The sequence below is a fragment of the Oncorhynchus keta genome, chromosome 28 (assembly GCF_023373465.1).
Source record: "Oncorhynchus keta strain PuntledgeMale-10-30-2019 chromosome 28, Oket_V2, whole genome shotgun sequence".
Classification (NCBI taxonomy): Eukaryota; Metazoa; Chordata; class Actinopteri; order Salmoniformes; family Salmonidae; genus Oncorhynchus; species Oncorhynchus keta.
The window spans coordinates 64,926,604-64,953,152 of record NC_068448.1 but is presented as its reverse complement, the minus strand read 5'-3'; the positions used below and the strand labels follow the sequence as shown (position 1 = coordinate 64,953,152).

Here is a 26,549-nt window from a genome sequence, read left to right as displayed (position 1 = left end):
TTTCAAATTAAGAATTTTTCACATTTTACAAATGTTTTTATTGAACTTTTGTTTTTAGAGACAAAACTGTCTTTTGAGTATCTGTTGTCAACTCCATCAGAGGCTTGTCAACTCCGTCACGAATGGCTAAACCCCTCTAAGATACATTTTCTTGTCAATATTTGGAATGCATTTTTAATCACTGTTCTGCAAAATATGCTTAAATTAGTACATTGAAGTACATTACACGGCCAAAAGTATGTGGACACCTGCTCATCAAACATCTAATTTCAAAATCATGAACATTAATATGGAGTCGGTCCCCCCTTTGCTGCTGTAACAGCCTCCACTCTTCTGGGAAGGCATTCCAATAGATGCTGGAACATTGCTGTGGGGACTTGCTTCCATTCAGCCATGAGAGCATTAGTAAGGTCGGGCACTGATGTTGGACGATTAGACCTGGCTCGCAGTCGGCGTTCCAATTCATCCCAAATGTGTTCGATGGGGTTGAGGTCAGGGCTCTGTGCAAGCCAGTTACAGTCTTCCCAATGATCTCGTCAAAACATTTCTGTATGGAAATTGCTTTGTGCACGGGGCCATTGTCATGCTGAAATAGGAAAGGGCCTTCCCCAAGCTGTTGCCACAAAGTTGGAAGCACAGAATCATCTACAATGTCATTGTATGCTGTAGCGTTAAGATTTCCCTTCAATGGAACTAAGGGGCCTAGCTCGAACCATGAAAAACAGCCCCAGACCATTATTCCTCCTCCACCAAACTTTTCAGTTGACACGATACATTCGGGCAGTTAGCGTTCTCCTGGCATCTGCCAAACCCAGATTCGTCCGTTGGACTGTAGGATGGTGAAGCGTGATTCATCACTCCAGAGAACACATTTCTACTGCTCCAGAGTCCAATGGCTGTGAGCTTAACACCTCTCCAGCCGATGCTTGGCAATGCGCATTGTGGTCTTAGGCTCGCGTGCTGCTATGAGGCCATGGAAACCCATTTCATGAAGCTCCCGACAAACAGTTCTTGTGCTGAAGTTGCTTCCAGAGGCAGTTTGAAACTCGGTAATGAGTGTTGCAACCGAGGACAGATTATTTTTATGCGCTACGGGCTTCAGCACTCGCCGGTCCCATTCTGAGAGCTCGTGTGGCCTACCACTTTACGGCTGAGCTGTTGTTGCTCCTACATTTCCACTTCACAATTAAACACAAAACACTATTATTTTCCATCAATATTGCCCCTGTCTGTCGGTGTGGTGCGTGCGTTTGTCTAACACTGTGTGTAGCCAGTTGTGATAACCATCTTGTGGCTGGGTTGAAATAAATACTTTCCCCAAAACCTTATCAATTAAATGTTAACTGCAAAATAGGCTTACCTAACAGAAGTATAACATGACTAAGTATATTATTTGTATCTATTATTTGTTATTTGCAATCTTTGCCATGAAATGAGCAGCAGCAATACCAAACCATCTGCTATACCGTCACATTAGATGACACTTTCATTACTAGCTAGATGCACAATTAAAGGGCCAGATATGCAATTAAAGGGGCATTACACCAGCAACAAAAAAAATCGAAATTTGTTTGTTTTCTTCCAGACTTTTTCTTAATTAAAAAAAAATTCTGATCTGATTTATGCATTGACATGGACACAGAACATTCAAGTTTGTTGTTTCTGTATGAACAATTGTAATTCTAAAACCATGAACATTTTCAGAGTGGTGCAGCGGTCTAAGGTACTGCAACTCAGTGCAAGAGATGTCACTACAGTCCTTGGTTGAAATCCAGGCTGTGTCACATCCGGCTGTGATTAAGAGTCCCATAGGGCGGCGCACAATTGGCCCACCGTTGTCCAAGGTAGGCCGTCATTGGAAATAAGAATTTGATTTGAAGTGACTTGCCTAAAATTGAGAACATAATTTGGGAAAATAAAGATTTTAAATCAGTTTTTTATGAACCCTTAATTTACCAGGTATATTGACAGAAAACTTTTATAGTGCAACTAAATATTAGGAAGGTGTTCTTAATGTTTTGTACACTCAGTGCTATAAAACAAAACAAAAATAAGTTTGGAGATGTCTATTACGTATTTGAATCATCTGATGTTAGAATGAAACAATCCAGGCCTTTAAACAGTCCTCGGACAATACATGTAGATGTACAAAGCCTTTTATGTTGTCTGATGGAGTTGACATAAATCCACTTTATTGCATTTTATGAAGATTCATTTTTTAAAAGTTGTTCATTTACATAGACTAAAGTATCAGCTATCACACCATTTAAATATATACAGTGACAAGAAAAGTATGTCAACCTTTGGATTTCCTGGATTTCTGCATACATTTGATCTTCATCTAAATCACAACAATAGATAACCACAGTGTAGAGAAACTAATAACACAAACATTATTGTTTTTTTCTTGAATACATAATTTAAACGTTCACAGTGTAGGTTGGAAAAAGTATGTGAACTCCTAGACTAATGACTTCTCCAAAAGCTATGAGATTAAGAAGAATCCTAGAGTGTCAGCTAAAGACTTCCAGAAACCTCTGGAACATGCTAACATCTCTGCCGAGTCTACAATACGTAAAACACTAAACAAGAATGGCGTTCATGGGAGGACACCAAGGAAGAAGCCACTGCTGCTGCACCTCTGAAGTTCGCAAAAGAGCACCTGGATGTTCCACAGCGCTACTGGCAAAATATTCTGTGGACAGATGAAATTAAAGTTGAGTTGTTTGGAAGGAAGGAACACACAACACTATGTGAGAGAAAAAAAAGGCACAGCACACCAACATCAAAATCTCATCCCAACTGTAAAGCATAGTGGGGGGAGCATCATGGTTTGCGGCTGCTTTGCTGTCTCAGGGCCTGGACAGCTTGCTATTATCGACGGAAAAATGAATTCCCAAGTCATTTTGCAGGAGAATGTTAGGCTATCTGTCTGTCAATTGAAGCTCAACAGAAGCTGGGTGATGCAACAGGACAACGACCCAGAACACAGAAGAAAATCAACAACAGAATGGCTTCAACAGAAGAAAATACGCCTTCTGGAGTGGCCCAGTCAAAGTCCTGACCTCAACCCGATTGAGATGCTGTGGCATGACCTCGAGAGAGGTTCAAACCAGACATCCCAAGAATATTGCTGAACTGAAACAGTTTTGTAAAGAGGAATGGTCCAAAATGCCTCCTGACCGTTGTGCAGGTATGATCTGTAACTACAGAAAACATTTGGCTGAGGTTATTGCTGCCAAGGAGGGTCAACCAGTTATTAAATCCAAAGGTTCACATACTTTTCCACCCTGCACTGAGAATTTTTACACAGTGTGTTCAATAAAGACATGAAAACGTATAATTGTTTGTGTGTTATTAGTTTAAGCAGACTGTGTTTGTCTATTGTGACCTAGATGAAGATCTGAAGATCAGATCAAATTGTATGACCAATTTATACAGAAATCCAGGTGATTCTAAAGGGTTCACACACTTTTTCTTGCCACTGTATTTCAAATGTAGTTAATATAATGAAAAGATTATAGATTGTCCCATCGTTCAAACATCTCTGAGGTAGATGATGCAGTGCTCTGTCATACAGAGATGTCTACTTTGGTTGCCACTTAGCACTGGCCCACTTCACCCATTAATTGTCATGTTGCTATCTTCAGGTTTCTGCACCCAACATTCTGCTAATAGGCTATTCATTCCATGACAATACCTACCTCTGGATGATGTAGCGTTTCTGTATTCTTGTAGTTCCAAGCCTCCAGCCAGCCAATGACGTTAACATCTATTCAGTATTCAGGATAAAAGATCCAATATTGCCATGGCCTCGCACTCATATGTTCATTCACTCCCCAAATTAACTAAAGATCCAATTTAGCACCTTCATAATGTTCTCCCGTATCTGATCTCAAGCTCTTTTCAACCCCAATAACATGACACAGAGGAGAATTCAAAGGTCTGTCATATCAACGCAGGTGAAAGCTACTGTACATACACTAAGAAGATAGAGAGTAAGAAACAGAGAAAGGGAGGGGAAGAAACCATCACTTTAGAGCAGCGGTCTCCAACCTTTTCTAGCATCAGAGCTACTTTTTTAAAAAAGTAATATGTTGCAAGTTGCTCATGTTTTTCTAGCTTTCAAATGATAGAATAACTATCTTTGAAGTAATGACTCGGGATGTCGGTTGTAAGATGAACACTTATTTGTAGTAATAATACTTCTGTTACATTTTACCACTTAGAATTCTACAAAACAAAAAAAGTTGCTAGCAAAAGCCAGAATAATCACTTGTCACTTGTACATAACTGCCACGCTCTCGTTTTTCTTACTTCCTGTTTCAAGGCATTCTGGTACTTGTACATTATTGTACGTATGTAAAAAACTGTAAAAGAAAAATCTTTAGATACAGCTCAATTAATTAACTGTAAACATTCACTCTCTAACCCATTAAAGTTACAACACAAGAAGGCACATTCTTCACTTCTTCTCTCCCTTGCAACTCTTCCGAAGGTCCTTAGTGTACAAGAGAAAGTAGTGCACTATCTTTTCTGTTAATACACCTGGTAAATCTGAGATTTTTTCCCGAAGTCCGTTTGATATTTTCCCAAATTATCTTCTCAGTTGACATTTCCTGGTTTTAGATTACTTTTGTATTTTTTTATGTCTGGAAGAAAACTATCACGTTTATATATTTTTGTATAATTCCCCTTTAATTGAGCATCCGGCCCTTTAATTGCACATCTAGCTAGTGAGGAATGTGCCATCTAATGTGCTGGTCTAGTGATGGTTCTGTACTGCTGCTGATCATTTCATGGTAGAGTTTGCAAATAACATATAATATACAAATTATATACTTCCTCATGATATACTTCTACTAGGTAAGCCTACTCTGCAGTGAACATTTAATTGAGAAAGTTTTGGGGAAGGTATTTCTGTCAACCCATAAGTTATCACATCAACTGACTACACAACTGGATTGATAGACAAACACTCGCACCACACAGACAGACAGACGGGCAATATTGCTGGAAAATAATTGTCAGATATTGTGTTATGTTTGGCTTTTTAAGCCAAGAATGGCTAACCAGGGGTGTGATAATGTCAACATTGCGTTGATTAGATAATAGTTGAGAGCTCGCCGTGTCAGATACTTGTGAGATTTGTTTATGACAGTTTGTGGTGTAACGTGAAAATTGCATGTACTTTCAGAATAGTTTGGCGAGCTGCTCGTAGGTGGACTGCGAGCTACTGGTAGCCCATGATCAACCTGTTGGAGACCTCTGCTTTAGAGTGAAAGAAAAAGACAAAAAGAGAAAGGAAATTGCTGACCTCATTGATTTACTGTTAGCAAACAGGAAAAACAATTTCCCTTTCCAAAAACCTCTAGGGTCATACAAGTTTCATTTTCTCAAAAAAAGAGAGAGGGAGATAAAGTAAGTGCTCTCACATAAGCAGCTTTATTGTAATGAATAATGTCAGGGAGTAATTGGTTTCTGAAACGTTTCATGAGCTCAATTAGCTAAATGAGTCTAAAGGATAGAGAGAAGAGGGGAAAGAGAGAAGGAGAGGCAGAAGTAGGGACAGAGAGAGAAAAATAACATATAGAAAAAAACAGAAGAAAGAAACGGCACAGATCCTGATGACACCCTCTCTCTCCTTCCCCCATGATTGGTTGGGCAAGGATTCTGAATATCTACTTCCTTTGTCCTCATTGGCCCTCAGATCTCTAAGAGCTTAGGATAGGTGGAAGAGAGGAACATTGGGGGCATTAACCACAGAACTGTTCACATCAGAAAGTTTAGTTCATTATAGCATTACAGAATGGTGCTGTCCTCACACAGGTCAAAGAAAGAAGACACTGATGGTGGTATTTTGTATTTGTATTTATTATGGATCCTCATTAGCTGCTGCCAAAGCAGCAGCTACTCTTCCTGGGGTCCAGCTAAATGAAGGCAGTTCATACCATTTTAAAACATTACAATACATTCACAGATTTCACAACACACTGTGTGCCCTCAGGCCCCTACTCCACCACTACCACATATCTACAGTACTAAATCCATGTGTTTGTATAGTGCGTATGTTATCATGTGCGTGTGTGTGTGTGTCTGTGCCAATGTTTGTGTTGCTTCACAGTCCCTGCTGTTCCATAAGGTGTTATTTTAATCTGTTTTTTAAAATCTAATTTTACTGCTTGCGTCAGTTACTCTATGTGGAATAGAGTTCCATGTAGTCATGGCTCTATGTAGTACTGTGTTCCTCCCATAGTCTGTTATGGACTTGGTGACTGTAAGGAGAGACCTCTTGTGGCATGTCTGTTGGGGTATGCATGGGTGTCCGAGCTGTGTGCCAGTAGTTCAGACAGACAGCTCGGTGCATTCAACATGTCAATACCTCTCATAAATAAAAGTAGTGATGAAGTCAATCTCTCCTCCACTTTCAGTCAGGAGAGATTGACATGCATATTATTAATATTAGCTCTCTGTGTACATCCAAGGGCCAGCCGTGCTGCCCTGTTCTGAGCCAATTGCAATTTTCCTAAGTCCTTTTTTGTGGCACCTGACCACACGACTGAACAGTAGTCAAGGTGCGACAAAACTAGGGCCTGTAGGACCTGCCTTGTTGATAGTGTTGTTAAGGCAGAGCATCACTTTATTATAGACAGACTTCTCCCCATCTTAGCTACTACTGCATCAATATGTTTTGACCATGACAGTTTACATTCTAGTGTTACTCCAAGCAGTTTAGTCATCTCAACTTGCTCAATTTCCACATTATTTATTACAAGATTTAGTTGAGGTTTAGGTTTTACTGAGTGTTTTGTTCCAAATACAATGCTTTAAGTTTGAGAAATATTCCTTGCCACCCACTCTGAAACTAACTGCAGGTCTTTGTTGCAGTCATTTCAGTCGCTGTAGCAGCTGACGTGTATAGAGTTGGGGAAGTTATTATTATTATTATTATTATTATTATTATCTCAGAGCTCATAACCTGAGGGGAGATGGCCTGAGGGAAGATGCAGTTAGTTTCAGAGTGGCCCGAGAGCCCGTGGCCTGAAGGGAGATGCATATAGACCACATCCCCCTCATCCAGATTTAATGTCAAAGTATTAGATATGTACTCATTATACCCATCATCCTGGACATTATTATACATCAGTCTCTTGTCATTGTGGTAAGGGTAAACACCAAGGGTTTGTAAACTGCACTCCTCAAAGGCATCTGATGTAGTAGACTTCTCTCACTGGTGCTGTGAAGATGCCTGCATCAGAGGAGAAGCAGGGAGTGATCATCACTGTCCATCTCTCATAGACACTGCTAGTAATACTGAACTGTAGCTGGATCCAGTGTGTGTTCAACTCACATTTTATTTGTCACATGGGCTGAATAGAACAGGTGTAGACCTTACTACGAAATGCCCCAAGACATTTCGAACTGGCAACAGACAAACAGAGAACACAGGTATAAATACACAGGGGATAATGGGGCGGATGGCCGACACCTGGAGGGGGGTGGAGACAAGCACAAAGACAGGTGAAACAGATCAGGGTGTGAAAGTCAGTGTCGAGGCACAGATCTGGGGAAGGGTATCAAAAAATGTCTGCAGCATTGAAGGTCCCCAAGAACATGCCTCCATCATTAAATGGAAGAAGTTTGGAACCACCAAGACTCTTCCTAGAGCTGGCCGCCCGGTAATCGGGGGGGGCTTGGTCAGGGAGGTGACCAACAACCCGATAGTTCCTCTGTGGAGATGGGAGAAACTTCCAAAAGGACAACCATCTCTGCAGCACTCCACCAATCAGTCCTTTATGGTAGAGTGGCCAGACGGAAGCCACTCTTCAGTAAAAGGCACATGACAGCCCGCTTGGAGTTTGCCAAAAGGCACCTAAAGACTCTCAGACCATGAGAAACAAGATTCCCTGGTCTCGTGAAACCAAGATTAAAGTATTTGGCTGGAATGCCAAGCATCACATCTGGACGAAACCTGCCACCATCCCTACAGTGAAGCATGGTGGTGGCAGCATCATTCTGTGGGGATGTTTTTCAGTGACAGCAATTGGGGTGAAGGTTCACCTTCCAACAGGACAATGACCCTAAGAACAAAGCCAAGACAATGCAGGAGTGGCTTCAGGACAAGTCTCTGAATGTCCTTGAGTGGCCCAGCCAGAACCCGGACTTGAACCCAATCTAACATCTCAGGAGAGACCTGAAAATAGCTGTGCAGCAATGCTCCCCATCTAACCTGACAGAGCTTGAGAGGATCTGCAGAGAAGAATTGGAGGAACTCCCCAAATACAGCTGTGTCAAGCTTGTATCATCGAGGCTGTAATCGCTGCCAACGGTGCTTCAACAAAGTACTGAGTAAAGAGTCTGAATACTTATGTAAAAGTCAAGGGGTCTGAATCAAAAACACAATGAAAACCAAACATCAATTCTACTTTTTTTATAAACAGGAATTCAATTTGAGTTAATCAAAAATGTTGATTAGACCATTAAGTCACAATTAGATTGAATGATCCGTGTTCATTTCCTCTCTCTTCATCTCCTCCAACTCCGTCTCACTGGAACTCAGTCTGCCCTCCAAGACTGCAGTTAGTGAAAAACAGTAGTTAACCAATGTAATGGAGTTGGTCTGGTGAGCCATGCTCCTGTGATGAGTAACCTGGACTGAGAACTAAAGGCTTGCATTATCTCCCTAACCTAAGCGTCTTTTAGGACAGACAACAAAGGTTCAAACCCACTCTGTCACACTCACATACACTAAAATTATGCGAAGGATTATAGTGAATCTCTTCTTTTCCTTACCTGCTTTCCCACTCTCGCTGGCTGTCACTCTGGCCTCCGGGGTTAACATCACTTGCAACCAAACACACACTGCGCCACCCGGGAGGTTAGTCTTTAATTTGTCACTTTAATTTGTAAAGTGACTACGCATAGATAATAAACAGCGAGTAACAGCAGTGTAAATAGTCTAGGTGGCTATTTGATTAATTGTTCAGCAGTCTTATGGCTTGGGGGTAGAAGCTGTTAAGGAGCCTTTTGGTCCGAGACTTGACGCTGCGGCATCGCCTGCCATGCGGTAGCAGAGAGATCAGTCTAGGACTTTGTTCCCTGTATACAGCCATGTTGTTTTTCATCGTTAGTGTTACTCTATATACACTGTGTTACTTCCTTCTGTCACTATTTACATTTTTTATCTTATTGTTTTAATCTTATCTTTAACTTATCTTTAACTTACCCGCGTAAGTAATGCCACGTTTAGATGGTACGAGGTAGACGGTAGACCAGATGTCGCATTCTGTTCCTCCAGCCAAAGTTGAAATCGTTGCTCATCTACCAGGTCCCCACTGTCCTTCAGTTTTATCTCCTTCTCTTTATTCTAAGACTCAATCATGGACACTCTTACTGACAGTTTAATCTCTATCTCTTTATTCTAAGACTCAATCATGGACACTCTTACTGACAGTTTAATCTCTATCTCTTTATTCTAAGACTCAATCATGGACACTCTTACTGACAGTTTAATCTCTATCTCTTCATTCTAAGACTCAATCATGGACACTCTTACTGACAGTTTAATCTCTATCTCTTCATTCTAAGACTCAATCATGGACACTCTTACTGACAGTTTAATCTCTATCTCTTCATTCTAAGACTCAATCATGGACACTCTTACTGACAGTTTAATCTCTATCTCTTCATTCTAAGACTCAATCATGGACACTCTTACTGACAGTTTAATCTCTATCTCTTCATTCTAAGACTCAATTATGGACACTCTTACTGACAGTTTTATCTCCATCTCTTCATTCTAAGACTCAATCATGGACACTCTTACTGACAGTTGTGGCTGCTTGGCGTGATGTTTTGTTGTCTCTACCTTCTTGCCTTTGGGGTGTTGTCTGTGCCCAGTAATGTTTGTACCATGTTTTGTACTGCTTCCATGTTGTTGTTATGTGGTGTTGCCATGCTATGTTGTTGTCTTAGGTATCTTTTTATGTAGTGTTGTGGTGTCTCTCTTGTCATGATGTGTGTTTTGTCCTATATTTTTTTTTTATCCCATCCCCCGTCCCCACAGGAGGCTTTTTGCCTTTTGGTAGGTCGTCATTGTAAATAAGAATTTGTTCTTAACTGACTTGCCTAGTTAAATAAAGGTTAAATAAAATAAATTCAGCCTGGCTTCAATGTTCTTCAGCAGTCTTGGACAGTCAGCTCCGCTCTCTGTTTCACCACCATGTCTCTCAGCTCCTTTAGCCGTCTCTGTAGCTTCAGTCTTTTGGCTCTCGATATGAACCACTTCCACCCTGATCTCTCCCTTCACTGTGACCTTGTTGAGTGATGCCATTATCTCTGACCCCTCCACTCTCTCTCTGACTCCATGCTCCAGACAGACAGACCAGCAACACCAGCAGAGCTACAGCACCACTTATTCTGAAATAAAACCCCTTCGGAAATGATGTAGCCTATGAATCTCAGTCCCCTTCTTTCTTTAAATACACTCACAACATAGTGAGCCAATGAATTAGAATTTAGCATATGTTTCTGAAGCACACTTTAAAACTGAAGCCAAGTATTCGGATAAAGGGAGAAACTGGGTGAAGTGACCACAGCAGGTCATTTAAATATGTTGCAAAAAGGCCTTTGGAGGGTGTATTTTTATATTCGGAAGCTTTTATCGGTAAACTGGTCACCAAAAAAAACTTGTTCGTAATCGCCAACATGTTGAGTTGTGTGGGGTGTCATATGTTGTAAGGGTTGTATCTCTGTGGCGTTACCACGGTGACAGTGGGAAAGTTTGTGTCAGAAAGTCATGTGCTGCAATGGCTTAGGCTGATAAGTAACATGACTGAGTCATCATTTTAGGTCTGCCTCTGCCGCATATGCCTCCACTCCTCCCTTCTCCCCCCTCTTCCTCATCTCTCCCCTCCGTACTCCTCCTTTCCTTTCTCTTCCATAATCTTCCCCTCTTCTCCTCTCTCTTGCCTCCATCCCCTGTTCTCTCCCTCTCACTTGATCTCCTCTTTTCTTTCTCCTTCCTTCCTTCCTTCCTTCCTCTCTGTCCCTCTCCCCTCTCTCGCACATCGACATTAACCTAATTATCTAGTGGCTGTTAGTTTACAGTAGGAAAAGAAGAGAAACCATTTCCAATTACCTCTAGGGTCATACAAGTTTCATTTTTCCAGGAAAGAGAGAGAGAGAGCTACGGTATGGTCTCAAATAAGCAGCTTTCTTTTAGTAATGTCAGGGAGTAATTGGTTTCTGAAACGTTTCATGAGCTCAATTAGCTAAATGAGTATAAAGGATAGAGAGAGAAGGGGAAAGAGAGAAGGAGAGGCAGAAGTAGGGACATAGAGAGAACAAGCAAGAGATAGAGAAAGAGGGAGAGAAACAGAGAGAGACAAGGGGAAAGAGAGAAGGAGAGGCAGAAGTAGGGACATAGAGAGAAAAAGCGAGAGATAGAGAGAGAGGGAGAGAAACAGATAGAGAGAGGGGGAAAGAGAGAGGGAGAGGCAGAAGTAGGGACATAGAGAGAACAAGCGAGAGATAGAGAGAGAGGGAGAGAAAAAGAGAGAGAGAGGGGGAAAGAGAGAAGGAGAGGCAGAAGTAGGGACATAGAGAGAGCAAGCGAGAGATAGAGAGAGAGGGAGAGAAACAGAGAGAGAGAAGGGGAAAGAGAGAGGGAGAGGCAGAAGTAGAGACATAGAGAGAGCAAGCGAGAGATAGAGAGGGAGAGAAACAAAAAGACAAAGAGAAGAGGTCAAATTTGAGAAAAACGTCAAGGATCCTGATAAAGCAATAATCCCCTTTCTCCCTCACTCATGATTGGTTGACAAGGATTCAGATTCGGTAACTCTCTCCCCTTCCTCTGCCCTCATTGACCCTCAGATCTCTAAGAGCATAGGATAGGTGGAAGCTGAATACTATAGCTCCAACTTTATCAGGATAAAGCAATAACAATTCTTATCACTTCAAGTTGCTGATACTAAAATATCAATGATACAAGAGAGGGTTATCTGGCTTTTGTAATGCTTATTTATTGGTTAGAGAGGAACATTGGGGGCATTAACCACAGAACTGTTCACATCTGTAAACAGGATTAATTACAGCATGGTGCTGCCTTCACATAGGGCAGAGCAGGAAGCCACTGAAGGTGTTGTGGTTATTACTATTATCCCAGAGTCCACGGCCTGCAGAGAGACGCATGTAGACCACATCTCCCTCATCCAGCTCTAGAGACAAAGCATTAGATATGTACTCATAATACTGATCATTGGTGTCATTATTAAACATCCGTCTCTTGTCATTGTGGTAAGGGTAAACAGCCATGGCTTTCCCAGTGCGGTTTTCAAAGGCGGTGAACCTGATGTAGTAGACTCCTCTCACTGGTGCTGTGATGATACCGGTATCAGAGGAGAAGCAGGGAGTGATCATCACTGTCCATCTCTCAGACACAGTTAGTAACACTGGACTGTAGCCTGATTCAGTGTGTGTTGGATTAGTGTGGTCAGTACTTGTAGTTGTGTTGTAGGCCCTGCCAGTGTTGGTGAAGACTTTACTGTAGATCAGTGTGGTGTCAGTATTGAAAGGTCCTACCCCTCCTGAACGAGTCAAAGCAGCAGAGAGGCCACTTTTGATCTGTCTGAACACAGATGATGTACTGAAAATAAGCACACATTATTAAAATGCATCTTCATGGCCTTCAGACCCAGGTTCGATCCCAGGCTGTGTCACAACTGGCTGTGACCAGGAGTCCCATAGGGCAGTGCACAATTGGCCCAGCGTCGTCCGGGTTAGAGGCTTTGGAGGGCGGACTTTACTTGGCTCATTGAGCTCTAGCGACTCCTTGTGGTGGGCTAGGAGCCTGCAGGCTGACTTCGGTCATCAGTTGAACTGTTTTTTTCTGGTGCAGCTGGCATCCAGGTTAAGTGGGCAGGCATTAAGTAACGCGGTTTGGCAGGTCATGCCTCTCCCGAGCCCATTGGGGAGTTGCAGTGATGAGACTAGATCACAATTGGATATCACGGAATTGGGGAAAAGGGGTATTTAAAAACAAATGCATCTTCATACTGAGAAGAACAATTGATATTTTTTGTCAACGACTAAATTATAATTACCTTACAATCAATGTAATGAGTTTTTAATGGCGTTCTGATTTACCTGCGTTCTCTGCAAGCACATGTGCATATCAAATACACTGCTGGAACGCCGATTAAGGTGTTTACTAATAATAAGAATGAATGCTCAGGAAAGGAGAGACAGAAAAGGTTGTCATTTTCAAATAAAATGGAATTCAATATAAGATGATGTTGATTAGATGATGTTGATTAGGCTTATCAAGTAACAATTAACTTTACTCATCTGTTTCAGCTGCTCCACCTCCCTGTCTCTGGTTTGCAGTTTGGCCTCCAAAGCTGGATTTAGAAAGAAACATTTGTGCAGTTTTACTTAGTTAACCTATGTAATGTAATGTAAGTGGTTAGGTGAACCACGCTCATGTGATGACTAACTGTCACATCTACTCCCTCTTCCCCCCCTCCGGAGTTCGACATCGGCAGTATACTAACATAGGTCCTGGAATCCATCATTTCACACAACTGGCACCAATCATTACGCACACCTGCACTTCATCATGAGGCACTCCTGGACTCCATTACCTCGCTTATATCCTCCCCTATATCTGGAACTCCCTTAGGTTTTCCCTCAGTCAGTATTGTTTATGTGTAGACGCCACTGCTATGTTGTCTCGGTCTGTGTTTGTTGTTTTATTAAACGTACCACCTGCTTCTTGACTCTCAGTGTCTTTGTTACAGAATACTGATTCAAACAATGGAAGCAGCAGGAAAACAGTATCTCCCAGACAGTCGATGAGCAGGGCTACCTTCTTTGTCAAGACCACGACCAGCTGGCACAACTGGGGACTGCTATGGAAGAGGTTCTTCGCAGTGTGCAACGTCTCGAATATACCCAGGAGGCGTTGCCGTCAACTAGCGGAGGATACTCTACAACCAGTCCACCCAGCAAGCCAGCACAACAGCCCATTCTGCAACTCGCTCAGGTCAGCAATGCCCGTTTTTCCCTCCCGGATAAATATGACGGCACCCCATCTAAATCCCGGGGCTTCCTACTTCAGTGCTCCCTCTACTTTGCCACCAGATGGGAGCCCCCACCACCAGGAGGTCCAAGGTTGCCACGGTTATTTCTCTAATGACTGGGCGGGTGTTGGAATGGGCCACAGCCGTCTGGGAGAGAGGAGAGGAGATGAGAGGAGCTAGATTCATATGTGGGGTTCATGGCTCTGTTTAAATGTATCTTCGATAATCCCTCGGAGGGCAGGGAGGAGGGGGGGTGGTGGTGAGTACCTACTCCAATTACGGCAGGGGGACCAGATGGCATTAGCCGGTGTTTTGTACGGTATTCAGAAGAGGTCTGCGAGAGGAGGTCCAGACGGAACTGGCCTGTTGAGACGACAACCTCTACATGGATGCACTCATTGCGATGGCCGTCTATCTGTATAATCTACTTCGCGAGCATCAGTACTCTCATCGCCTCACTCCCTCCCTCAGGGAACACGCTGGTTCAGAGCCTGAACCCACTGAGGTAGGGGTCACATGCCTCCCTGCAGCAGAGCGATGCAGACGGAGACATCTGGGGCTCTGTCTTTATTGTGGTCAAGGAAGGCACCAACTCCAGCAGTATCCTGTACTTCCTAACCTGGGATCCATCATAGCAGCACCATCATCTTCCACCTCCTGGGGAATGAGTGAATATTCCCTCTTCGTCACTTCCTGCTAAACTCTTTTTTGTGTCCATCACACTAGTTGACTGTCCCTCATGTACTGTGTCTACAGCATTAGTGGATTCCGGTGCTGCGGGGAATGTTTCGGGAGAGGGTCCTATCCAGATTGTACCTATAATCCCATCCTTTCCCAGCCCCTGTGGTCTGGGACGTAGATGTGGACATCAGTCAGTCTCTGGAGAGGGAGCCCGCACCCACTAACTGTCCTCCCGAGTGCATCTATGTTCCCACAGGGATAAGGGATTGGATCCAGGTATTTCTCGCACTACCAAATCCATCTCTGAAAAGTACTGGTGGCCAACCTTGGTGCAGGATGTCACTCGCTACGTCGTTGTTACTGATCTCCCCTCTTCTGACGGTTTTTCCAAATACTGTCATTTTATCCGTCTCTGGTCTCTCAACTGCTCTCCAGGTTGCTGAGGCACTATTCCAGCAGGTCTTCCGGCATTATTCCCTTCCGGAGGACATTGTCTCTGACCGTGGCCCCCAATTCACATCACGGGTATGAAAAAGCTCGGGGTCACGGTCAACCTCACTTCCGGGTATCGGCCTCAGTCCACCAGGCAGGTGGAAAGGATGAACCTGGAGCTGGGGAGGTTCCTGAGGAGTTACTGTCAGGACCGGCAGGTAGAGTGGGCCCGATTCCTTCCATGGGCCGAGTACGCCAAGAATTCGCTACATATATATATATATATATATCACTCCTCCACTGTGCTGACTCCCTTCCAGTGTTCTGGGTTTTCAGCCGGCCCTGGCTCCGTGGACCCCAGTCCAGACCGAAGCTCCTGCAGTTGATCAGTTCAGGCATGCAGAGGTATGGAGCGACATTCATGTGAGACTCCGGTGTGCTGTCTACCATCAGAAGGAGCAGGCAGCCCGCCACCGCAGTGCGACCCCCGTTTTCCATCCTGGAGATCATGTCTGGCTCTCTGCCAGGAACCTCCCACTCCGCCTGCCCTGTAAGAAGCTGAGCCCCTGGTTTGTGTTGCCGTTAAAGGTTCTCTGGAGGATCAACGAGGTGATGTATAGGTTACAGCTTCCCAGTGGGTTACCTTATCTCACCTTTCATGTCTCCCTTCTCAGGCTGGTGGTTCCTGGTCCCCTAGCTGATGCTGTCCACACAACACCCCTCGGCCCCCCCTGGACATCGAGGGGTTCCGGCCTATGCCGTCAGATCCCTACTGGACTCCTGACGTCGTGGGGGTCGGCTCCAGTAATTAGTGGACTGGGAGGGGCATGGCCCAGAGGAGCGGTGTTGGTTTCTGGTGGAGGACATTCTGGATCCCAACAACATCCATGATTTCCACCTTTGCTGCCCGGACCGGCACACTCCTCGTCCTTGGGGCCGTCCCTCTGGTTTGTGTCGTCCTGCCGTAGGAGCCGCGTGTCGGGGGGTACTGTCACGTCTACTCCCGTTCCTCCCCTCCAGCATTCGACATCGCCGGTATACTAACCACCAGTCCTGGCATCCATCATTACGCGTACGTGCACTTCATGAGCGACACCTCGACGCTATTACCTCCCTTAGATTCTTTCCCCAGTCAGTATTGTTCCTGTATTCATGCGTAGATACCACTGCTATGTCTCGTTCCATGTTTTACTGCTTCTCGACTCTCAGCGTCTTTGTTACAGTAACCTTGACTGTCACAAGCTAACGGCATATCTGACTGACGGTCTTGCAGCATGCAGAAAATGCCAGTTCAAACCCAGTCACTCGCCTACTTATACAACAGATGGCACTGTCTTGTTTTCCTTATGTGGTCTCAATCTCACTGGCTGTCACTCTGGTATCCAGGAATAACACCACACGAAAGGAAAATCAGTTAACTAAACAGTCACTTCTGAATGAACAACCAGTTCAATGATCACGAATTGCTACAAAATTGTAACCTTCATTTATTCTTACACATTGGTCATGTGTGATGTGGATTCAAATCACCTGCATTCTCTTTCTGCAGATCCTCCACCTTGTTCTCTCTGGCCGTCACTCTGGCCTTCGTGGCTGACAGTTCCGCTGCTTGTCCTGGAATTATGGGAACACTATTTAATTCTCAAACTGATCTTTTACTGAATTATCCTCAAAGAATGACCAAATGATCTTCCATATCCATGCATAGTGGTCGCTTACCTGAGTTCTGTTTCTCCAGTTCCCCCACCTTGTTCATTTGGCGCTGCAGTTCAGTCAGTGACAGTCAGCTCTACTATGCTCCACCACCATGTCTCATCTCCTTCAGCTCAGTCCAGATGTCAGGGGTGGTGGTAGTCTGGCCAGCCATCTGTTTGTGGGTCGTCTCTGTAGCTTCAGTCCCTTGGCTCTCAATCTGAACCTCTCTCTCCTTGCTCTCTCCCCCTTCACTGTGACCCTGAGTGATGTAATTCTCTGACACCTCCACTCTCTCCCTGAGCCCATGCTCCAGACAGACAGAAGAGCAGCACCAGCAGAGCAACATCACCACTTATTCTGAAATAAAACCTCTTCAGAAAGGATGTGGCCTGTGAATCTCAGTCCCCTTTCTTTATATACAGTCACAACATAGTGAGCCAATGAATGAGAATTGAACGTGTTTCTTACATAAGCTTTAAAACTCAAGCCAAGTATTCTGACCTCATAGAAGGTACTTTGAATCAGATGTTATAAAAAGGCCTTTGGAGTGGTGTATTTTGATATTCCTATGCGTAACAGTAAACTGGTCAATCTTATGCTTTGTTGGTAAACTGTTCAATAAACTCTCCTCTTCCACCTACATTTCCCTTCTCTCCCTCCTGCTCCATCTGCTCCTTTCTCCCTCACTCTCTCTCACTGCAGAATTAGACGTTCATCCACGTTTTCCAAACGTTTTCAAAGTGTTTTTGTTGCTCATGCTGCTCTGTATCGTTCCATTTCTCCAAATGTCAAAATTTGATGTTAAGGGTTAAGTTTAGGCACTAATTCCCTAAAGTTTATTGATTCACTGGTGTGTCAATCTAAGTAAAAAAATAAAAATCCCCATAACAATCTGTCAGTTTAAGCTAGAGACATGTTTTTTGTCCATTGGATGCATCTCAATCCACCACATCAACCAGTGTCACACTTCCGTATCAGTGGTGAAAGGTGGCAGAGCTACAGCGCGGTTTGTCAGATCATGAGACATAATGAAAATTGGTCTTCTCACAAAAACGTCTGTAGGGTCCAAACTGTTTGACCTACAAACTTTTATTATGACCACTTTCAGTTTCAGAGGACTCGTCTGAAGTCGGTACCATCGATGTGCCAACATCTGTTTGTAGCGTCCGAACCGTTTGGGCTACAAACTAATGTGACCCCACTGTGGAAAGGGGAGATTCCCACAAACAATGTGGTGTACTCCATTGTGCTCTTCAACCCCTACAAGTGTCACGGGACTTGTCTAAAGGTAACTGGTACCGTTTGTTTTATGAATGGAACTATGAAGGTGAAATGGGATTAATGAAAAGGGGTTAAATACAGTGCCTTAAGAAAGTATTCATACCCTTTAAGTTATTCCACATTTAGTTGTTACAGACGGAATTCAAAATGGGTTAAATATATTTGTTTTCTTACCCAGCTACACACAATACACCATAATGACAAAGTGGAAACATGTTTTTAGACATTTTTGCAAATTAATTGAAAATGAAATACAGAAATATCTAATTTACATAAATATTCACACCCCTGTGTCAACACTTTGCAGAAGCACCTTAGGGTAAGCGATTACAGCTGTGAGTCTTTCTAGGTACTTCTCTAAGAGTATAGCTTTCCTCACCTGGATTGTGTAACATTTGCATGTTATTATTTTCCAAATTCTTCAAACTCTGTCAAATTGGTTGTTGATCATTACCAGACAATCATTTTCAGGTCTTGCCATTGATTGTCAAGTAGATTTAAATCAAAACTGTAACTCGACCATTCACTGTCTTAATGGTAAGCAACTAGATTTGTTTTATGTTTTAGGTTATTATCCTGCTGAAAGGTGAATTAATCTCCATGTGTCTGGTGGAAAGCAGTCTGAACAAGGTTTTCCTCTAAGATTTTGCCTGTGCTTAGCTCCATTCCATTAATTTTGTATCCTGAAAAACACCCATTACTTAACAATTACAATCATACCCATAGCAGCCACAACTATGCTTGAAAATATGGAGAGTGGTATTTAGTAATGTGTTGTACTGGATTTGCCCCAAACATAACACTTTGTATTCAGAACAAAAAGTGAATTTATTTTCCACATTGTTTTGCTGTATTACTTTAGTGCATTGTTGCAAACAGGGTACATGTTTTGGAAGAAATGTATTCTGTACAGGCTTCATTTTCTTCACTCTGTCAATTAGGTTAATATTGTGGAGTAACTGCAATGTTGTTGGTCCATCCTCAGGTTTCTCCTTTCACAGCCGTTCAACTTTGTAAATCTTTTAAAGTCACCATTGGCCTCTGTTTTCTTCCTCCCCGGCAACTGAGTTAGGGAGGACGCCTGTATCTTTGTAGTGACTGGGTGTATTTATACACCATCCAAAGTGTAATTAAGAACTTCACCATGCTCAAGGGATATTCAATGTCCATTTCTTTTTATACCCATCTACCAATAGGTGCCCTTCTTTGTGAGGCACGGAAAAACATCCCTGGCCTTTGTGGTTTAATCTGTGTTTGAAATTCATTGCTGGACTGAGGGACCTTCCAGATAATTGTATGTGTGGGGTACAGAGATGAGGTAGAATACTTATTTATTTCAAGACATTTCAGCTTTTCCTTTGTCATTCGTTTGTAAAAATTTCTAAAAACATTAGACATTGTGTGTAGGCCAGTGACAAAGAAATCTAAGTTTGATCTATTTTAAATTCAGGCTGTAACACAACAAATGTGGAAAGTCAAGGGGTGTGAATACGTTCTGAAGGCACTGTAATGAATTAATGAAATTCATTACATTTTATTTTTGTGTCTAATGTCCAGTTGGCAACCCATCACTTATGGGATTAATTGACACATAAACAAACATTACAATAATTCAATGTGATAATTCAGTGATAATTCTTCTTCCGGTGTTCTCTGCAGTGCGCATCGCATACAGAGTGAAACAAATTAAAGATAAAATCAATACGTAATAATAAATAAGGTTATCCAAACAATTATGTCCCTAGAGCAGTAAAAAATATACTTACTGTACATACATACATGCATACATACATACATACATACATACATACATACATACATACATACATACATACATACATACTGTACATACATACATACTGTACATACATACATACATACATACATACATACATACATACATACATACATACATACATACATACATACATACATACATATATACAGATAAATAAATAAATAAAATGAAACAGAAGGCATTTGAGCCCAGTCTGACACAAACAGACGATTCATGTGGGAGACAATTTCAGTTTCTCCTCATCGCTCAGCCTCATAATGCCAGGGTATATCTGGTGTGCTTTCTGGAATAAGATCAAGCGTATATCGTGGAACAAAGGGCAATAGAGAATAACATGAGTTTCATTCTCTATTTCTTCGAGATCACAATAGTTACATCGTATTTTCTCTTCCATTTCACCACAATACCTGTTTCAATACGCAGACACAATATCCCTGATCGTACCTGTTTCAATACGCAGACACAATATCCCTGATCTTACCTGTTTCAATATGCAGACATAATATCCCGATCGTACCTGTTTCAATACGCAGACACAATATCCCTGATCTTACCTGTTTTAATACGCAGACACAATATCCCGATCGTACCTGTTTCAATACGCAGACACAATATCCCTGATCTTACCTGTTTCAATACGCAGACACAATATCCCTGATCGCACCTGTTTCAATACGCAGAGACAAATACCTGATCTTACCTGTTTCAATACGCAGACACAAAATCCCTGATCGTACCTGTTTCAATACGCAGACACAATATCCCTGATCGTATCTGCTTCAATACGCAGAGACAAATCCCTGATCTTACCTGTTTCAATACGCAGAGACAATATCCCTGATCTTACCTGTTTCAATATGCAGAGACAATTATCCCTGATCTTACCTGTTTCAATATGCAGAGGCAATGCAATATCCCTGATCTTACCTGTTTTAATATGCAGAGGCAATATCCCTGATCTTACCTGTTTTAATATGCAGAGGCAATATCCCTGATCTTACCTGTTTCAATATGCAGAGGCAATATCCCTGATCTTACCTGTTTCAATATGCAGAGGCAATATCCCTGATCTTACCTGTTTCAATATGCAGGGGCAATATCCCTGATCTTACCTGCTTCAATACGCAGACACAATATCCCTGATCTTACCTGTTTCAATACGCAGACACAATATCTGTAACGTCGTTCTTCGTTTGTAGAAAGAGAGTCGGACCGAAATGCAGCGTGGTGGTTACTCATGACTTTAATGGAAAAAGTGACACATGAAATAACTATATACAAAATACAAAACAACAAATGGAACGTGAAACCTAATTACAGCCTATCTGGTGAAACTACACAGAGACAGGAACAATCACCCACGAAATACACAGAGAAACCCCGGCTACCTAAATACGGTTCCCAATCAGAGACAACGAGAATCACCTGACTCTGATTGAGAACCGCCTCAGGCAGCCAAGCCTATACAACACCCCTACTCAGCCGCAATCCCAATGCCTACAAAATCCCAATACGAAACACAACATATAAACCCATGTCACACCCTGGCATGGCCAAATAAATAACGAAAACACAAAAATACAATGACCAAGGCGTGACAGAACCCCCTCCCCTAAGGTGCGGACTCCCGGACACACCTCAAAACCATAGGGAGGGTCCGAGTGGGCGTCTGTCCATGGTTGAGGTTCCGGCTCGGGACGTGGACCCCACTCCATTAATGTCCTAGTTCCTCCCCTTCGCGTCCTGGGATAATCCACCCTCGCCGCCGACCATGGCCTAATAGTCTTCACCCAGAACCCCACAGAACTGAGGAGCAGCTCGTGACTGAGGGGCATCTCGGGACTGAGGGGCATCTCGGGACTGAGGGAGCTCGGGACTGAGGGGCAGCTCGGGACTGAGGGGCAGCCAGGAACTGAGGGGCAGCCCGGAACTGAGGGGAAGCCCAGTACTGAGAGGAAGCCCAGTACTGAGATGAAGCTCAGGTAGGTAGTAGGCTCAGGTAGATCCTGGCTGGCGGATCTGGAAGATTCAGGTTGACTAGCAGATCTGGAAGATTCTGGTTGACTGGCAGATCTGGTAGAATCTGGTTGACTGGCAGATCTAGAAGATCATGGCTGACCGGCGGATCTAGCTGCTCTATGCAGGCTGACAGCTCCTTGCAGACTGACAGCTCTTTGCAGACTGGAGCTCTGGCTGCTTTATGCAGACTGACAGCTCTGGCTGCTTCATACAGACTGACAGCTCTGACTGCTCCATGCAGGCTGACAGCACCCTGCAGACTGGCAGCTCCTTGCAGACTGACAGCTCCTTGCAGACTGACAGCTCCTTGCAGACTGGCAGCTCTTTGCAGACTGGCAGCTCTTTGCAGACTGACAGCTCTTTGCAGACTGACAGCTCTGGCTGCTTCATGCAGACTGGCAGCTCTGACTGCTCCATGCAGGCTGACAGCACCCTGCAGACTGGCAGCTCCTTGCAGACTGACAGCTCCTTGCAGACTAACAGCTCCTTGCAGACTGGCAGCTCTTTGCAGACTGACAGCTCTGGTTGCTTCATGCAGACTGACAGCACCTTGCAGACTGACAGCTCCCTGCAGACTGGCAGCTCAGGCTGCTCCGAACAGGCAGGAGGTCCGGCAGCGCTGTAGAGGAGGAAGGCTCTGATAGCGCTGAACAGGCGGGAGACTCCGACAGCGCAGGTGGGAAGGAGGGCTCTGATAGCGCTGAACAGACAGGAGACTCCGGTAGTGCAGGAGAGGAGAAAGGCTCTGATAGCGCTGAACAGGCGGGAGACTCTGACAGCGCAGGAGGGAAGGAAGGCTCTGGCTGTGCTGAACAGTCGAGGCGCACAGAAGGCCTGGTGCGTGGTGCTGGAACTGGTGCTACAGGATCGAGGATACGCACAGGAAGCCTGGTGCGGGGAGCTGCTACCGGAGGACTGGTGTGTGGAGGTGGCTCTGGATAGACCGGACCGTGCGTGCAGGCGCACTGGAGCTCTTGAGCACCGAGCCTGCCCAATCTTACCTGAGCCTGCCCAATCTTACCTGGCTCGATGCCCACTTTAGCCCGGCCAATACGAAGGACTGGTATGAACCGCACCGGGCTATGCACCCGCACTGGAAACACCGTGCGCTCCATAGCATAACACGGTGTCTGCCCGGTCTCTCTAGCCCACCGGTAAGCACAGGGAGTTTGTGCAGGTCTCCTACCTGGTATAGCCATACTCCCTTTAAGCCCCTCCCCCAATAATTTTTTTGGGCTGCTTTTCGGGCTTCCATCCGTGTCGCCGTGCTGCCTCCTCATACCAGCGCCTCTCCGCTTTAGCCGCCTCTAGTTCTTCCTTGGGACGGCGATATTCTCCAGGCTGAGCCCAGGGTCCTTTTCCGTCTAATATCTCCTCCCATGTCCAATTCTCCAAGTGGTGCAGCCTCTCCCACTGCAACTGCTCTTCACGATTAACAGGGAGAGTTGGCTCAGGTCTGACTCCTGACTCAGCCACTCTCCCTCTGAGCCCTCCCCCAATAAATATTTGGGGGTGACTTTCGGGTTTCGCTCTGCGCCGCCTTCTCTTTCTTTTCGACTCCATTCGCCTATAGCCCTCTTCGCACTGCTCCAGCGAATCACAGGCGGGCTCCGGCATTCTCTCTGGGTCGGCCGCCCACCTGTCTATTTTTTCCCATGTCGTATACTCCAAGCCTCTGCTGTCCATAACGTCCTCCCTTCGCTGCTGCCTGTTAACACGCTGCTCGGTCCGAGTGTGGTGGGTGATTCTGTAACGTCGTTCTTCGTTTGTAGAAAGAGAGTCGGACCAAAATGCAGCGTGGTGGTTACTCATGACTTTAATGGAAAAAGTGACACATGAAATAACTATACAAAATACAAAACAACAGACGGAACGTGAAGCCTAATTACAGCCTATCTGGTGAAACTACACAGAGACAGGAACAATCACCCACGAAATACACAGAGAAACCCCGGCTACCTAAATACGGTTCCCAATCAGAGACAACGAGAATCACCTGACTCTGATTGAGAACCGCCTCAGGCAGCCAACACCCCTACACCCCTACTCAGCCGCAATCCCAAATACTACACAACCCCAATACGAAACACAACATATAAACCCATGTCACACCCTGGCCTGACGAAAACACAAAAATACAATGACCAAGGCGTGACAATATCCCTGATCTTACCTGCTTCAATATGCAGGGGCAATATCCCTGATCTGTTTTTAGTGTAACAGTAACGTTAAAGGCCTACCATGCTATGCCATTATATTCAGTTCTGTTATGTTATGTAAAATACTAATCATTATGTGATCTTGCATGACACTGATTCAGCTTCAGGAATTATTTCCCAGAAATGATTTTTACCAGCTCTGTGTATTTGCAAATTGAATAAAAGTGAGGGGGTGCCGCTCCCGCGCACACCGGCAGCACTACATCCCTGCTCAGCTGTCTTCCTAAGCCCCTGATCCCCCCCAACATTAAAACCCACCAGACTCAAATGAGAAAACCTGCTTCAGGAAACTACATAATTCCCAGCTAGCACATTTGCTTCCTTGAAAGTTCTGGGAACGTACGTTTTTTGTTCCCCATTGGTTCTGGGAACATAGCCATAAGTTTCTTGTAAAACTGCACATTATTCAAACTTTCTGAGACCGGAAGTGAATATTTAGCCTGTTCTTGGAATGTACATTTTTAGGTTGCCGGACGGTTCTGAGAACGGAAACCATAGATTATTGGAAGGTAATTAAATAACATTCTGAGAACGTGTTTCAATAAGACTTTTAATAACACTGCCGGCTTAGGTTATATCAGGGTTTCCTTGGGACCCCAAGGGGTTCATGTTTTTGGTTTTTGCCCTAGCACCACACAGCTGATTCAAATAATCAACTAATCATCTAGTTTTGATCATTTGAATCAGCTGTGTGGTGTTAGGGCAAAAATGTGCACCCCTTAGAACTACGTTTGGGAAATGCTGGGTACACTGTTTTGGAATCCAAGCACATAGAAATGAATTTGCTTAGGCATTAATCATTCAAACCCATTAATTTTTTTATTGTGGCGTGGCATCAGTGAGATTTGAATCTACGATCTTTTGTTCCCTATCTATGTAATTAGTCCAATTGGCCACGGACGGAGCTATTGTTCAATGTTCTTTTATTCGTACAAAGCTGTTCATTTTTGTCTATTCAAACAGACCCCATTTCAAAGGAAACAAGCACTAATTAAGATCATGTGTGGCCAATTAGTAGACCCGGCCAACACACCTGAACACACTTAACCTGTTGGGGATAGAGGATGGAGAGAGTTTTTGTTGATGCCGAGAATGGAATGTATATATTTTAAAAAACATTCTTAGAATGTTTGCTAAAGTTTTCTTGTGGTTTTTAGAGACAATTTTCTTAACGTTCTCGGAAAACAATTTGACATTAAATAAAACCATGAGGAAACCTGTAGGAAATGTTATGCTGAAGTACTGAAATTCCCTCAGAAGAATGTTGTTTCTTAATGTTCTCTGAACTATTTGAGAACATTCCCAATGTCAAACCGGTTGGAGAACGTTCCTAGAACATTGAAATTAAATGTAACCATGTTTGAACTTTTAGGAATCGTTCTATTAAAGTAATGAAATACAAAGAAAATTCAATTTTTTATCGATTTCCTTAAATGTGCTGAGAATGTTCCAAAGCCAAGCAACTATCCTGCACCATTCCCAGAAAGATGTGGGAAGGTTGTATGCAAAATAACCATAGGAAAATCACACTCTCACCGAGCTCAATGGAACATATGATTCTAAGAATGTTATGCTCTTGCCACGACTCCCACCAAAGGTGGCTCCCCTGCCTGTTCGGACGGTGCTCGGCGGTCGTCGTCGCCAGTCTACTAGCCGCCACCGATCACTTTTTCCTTTTCTGTTCGTTTGGTCTTATTAGTTGCACCTGTTCCCTTTTGTGTTTCTTGATTTGTGTCTATTTAAGCCTGTTAGGCCCGCGGGATTGCTATGCTGTTAGTTTGTGGATGTTCATTTGTATTTAATGTTTCCGGACAGTTTTGGGTCCTGTGTATGGGCCGGTCAGTTGATGCTTGTGTTTTTGGCGTGACCGTTTTTCCGGTAATAAAAAATATACATTTATTTGAACCCTCTGCTCTCTGCGCCTGACTCCAAACCCACTGTTCTTGAAGAACTCTGACAGAATCCCGCACCAGGTGTGGTCGGAGAGGACACACTGCCGATCGGTGCTGGAAGAGCTCGTCTGGGAGTCAGGATGGCAGGCAGAGCACTCCTCGTTCCACCCAGGTGAGTCAGCACCAGACTCATCCAGAGCTCCCTGTTGGCCAAATGTTCTTATTATTTTGTTCCCCTGGTTTTTCTCCCTCTCTACAACATAAGGCGCTAGTTGATTCAGGCGCAGCTGAGAACTTTATGGATCGTGGGCTCGCGTTAAGGCTAGGGATTCCCCTGGTGTCATTAGACCACCCTTTCCCCATGCACTCCTTAGATAGCCAACCATTAGGGTCAGGGCTGATCAGGGAGGCCACGGTTCCACTGGACATGGTAACGCAGGGGAATCATAAG

At 43.9% G+C, this 26,549-nt stretch overlaps 1 long non-coding RNA gene across 2 annotated transcripts; it reads right to left on the bottom strand.

Moving 5' to 3' along the window:
- Positions 1-20,372: 20,372 nt before the first annotated feature.
- LOC127912869 (uncharacterized) lies at positions 20,373-20,738 on the bottom strand. 2 transcript variants are annotated; one of them, XR_008083762.1, is made up of 4 exons: positions 20,659-20,738; positions 20,559-20,622; positions 20,486-20,522; positions 20,373-20,449 (listed from the first exon to the last, which is right to left on the bottom strand). It is a non-coding gene; the product is annotated as an uncharacterized LOC127912869 (long non-coding RNA). The 2 variants fall into 2 exon arrangements; XR_008083761.1 differs by lacking the exon at positions 20,486-20,522.
- Positions 20,739-26,549: the final 5,811 nt, after the last annotated feature.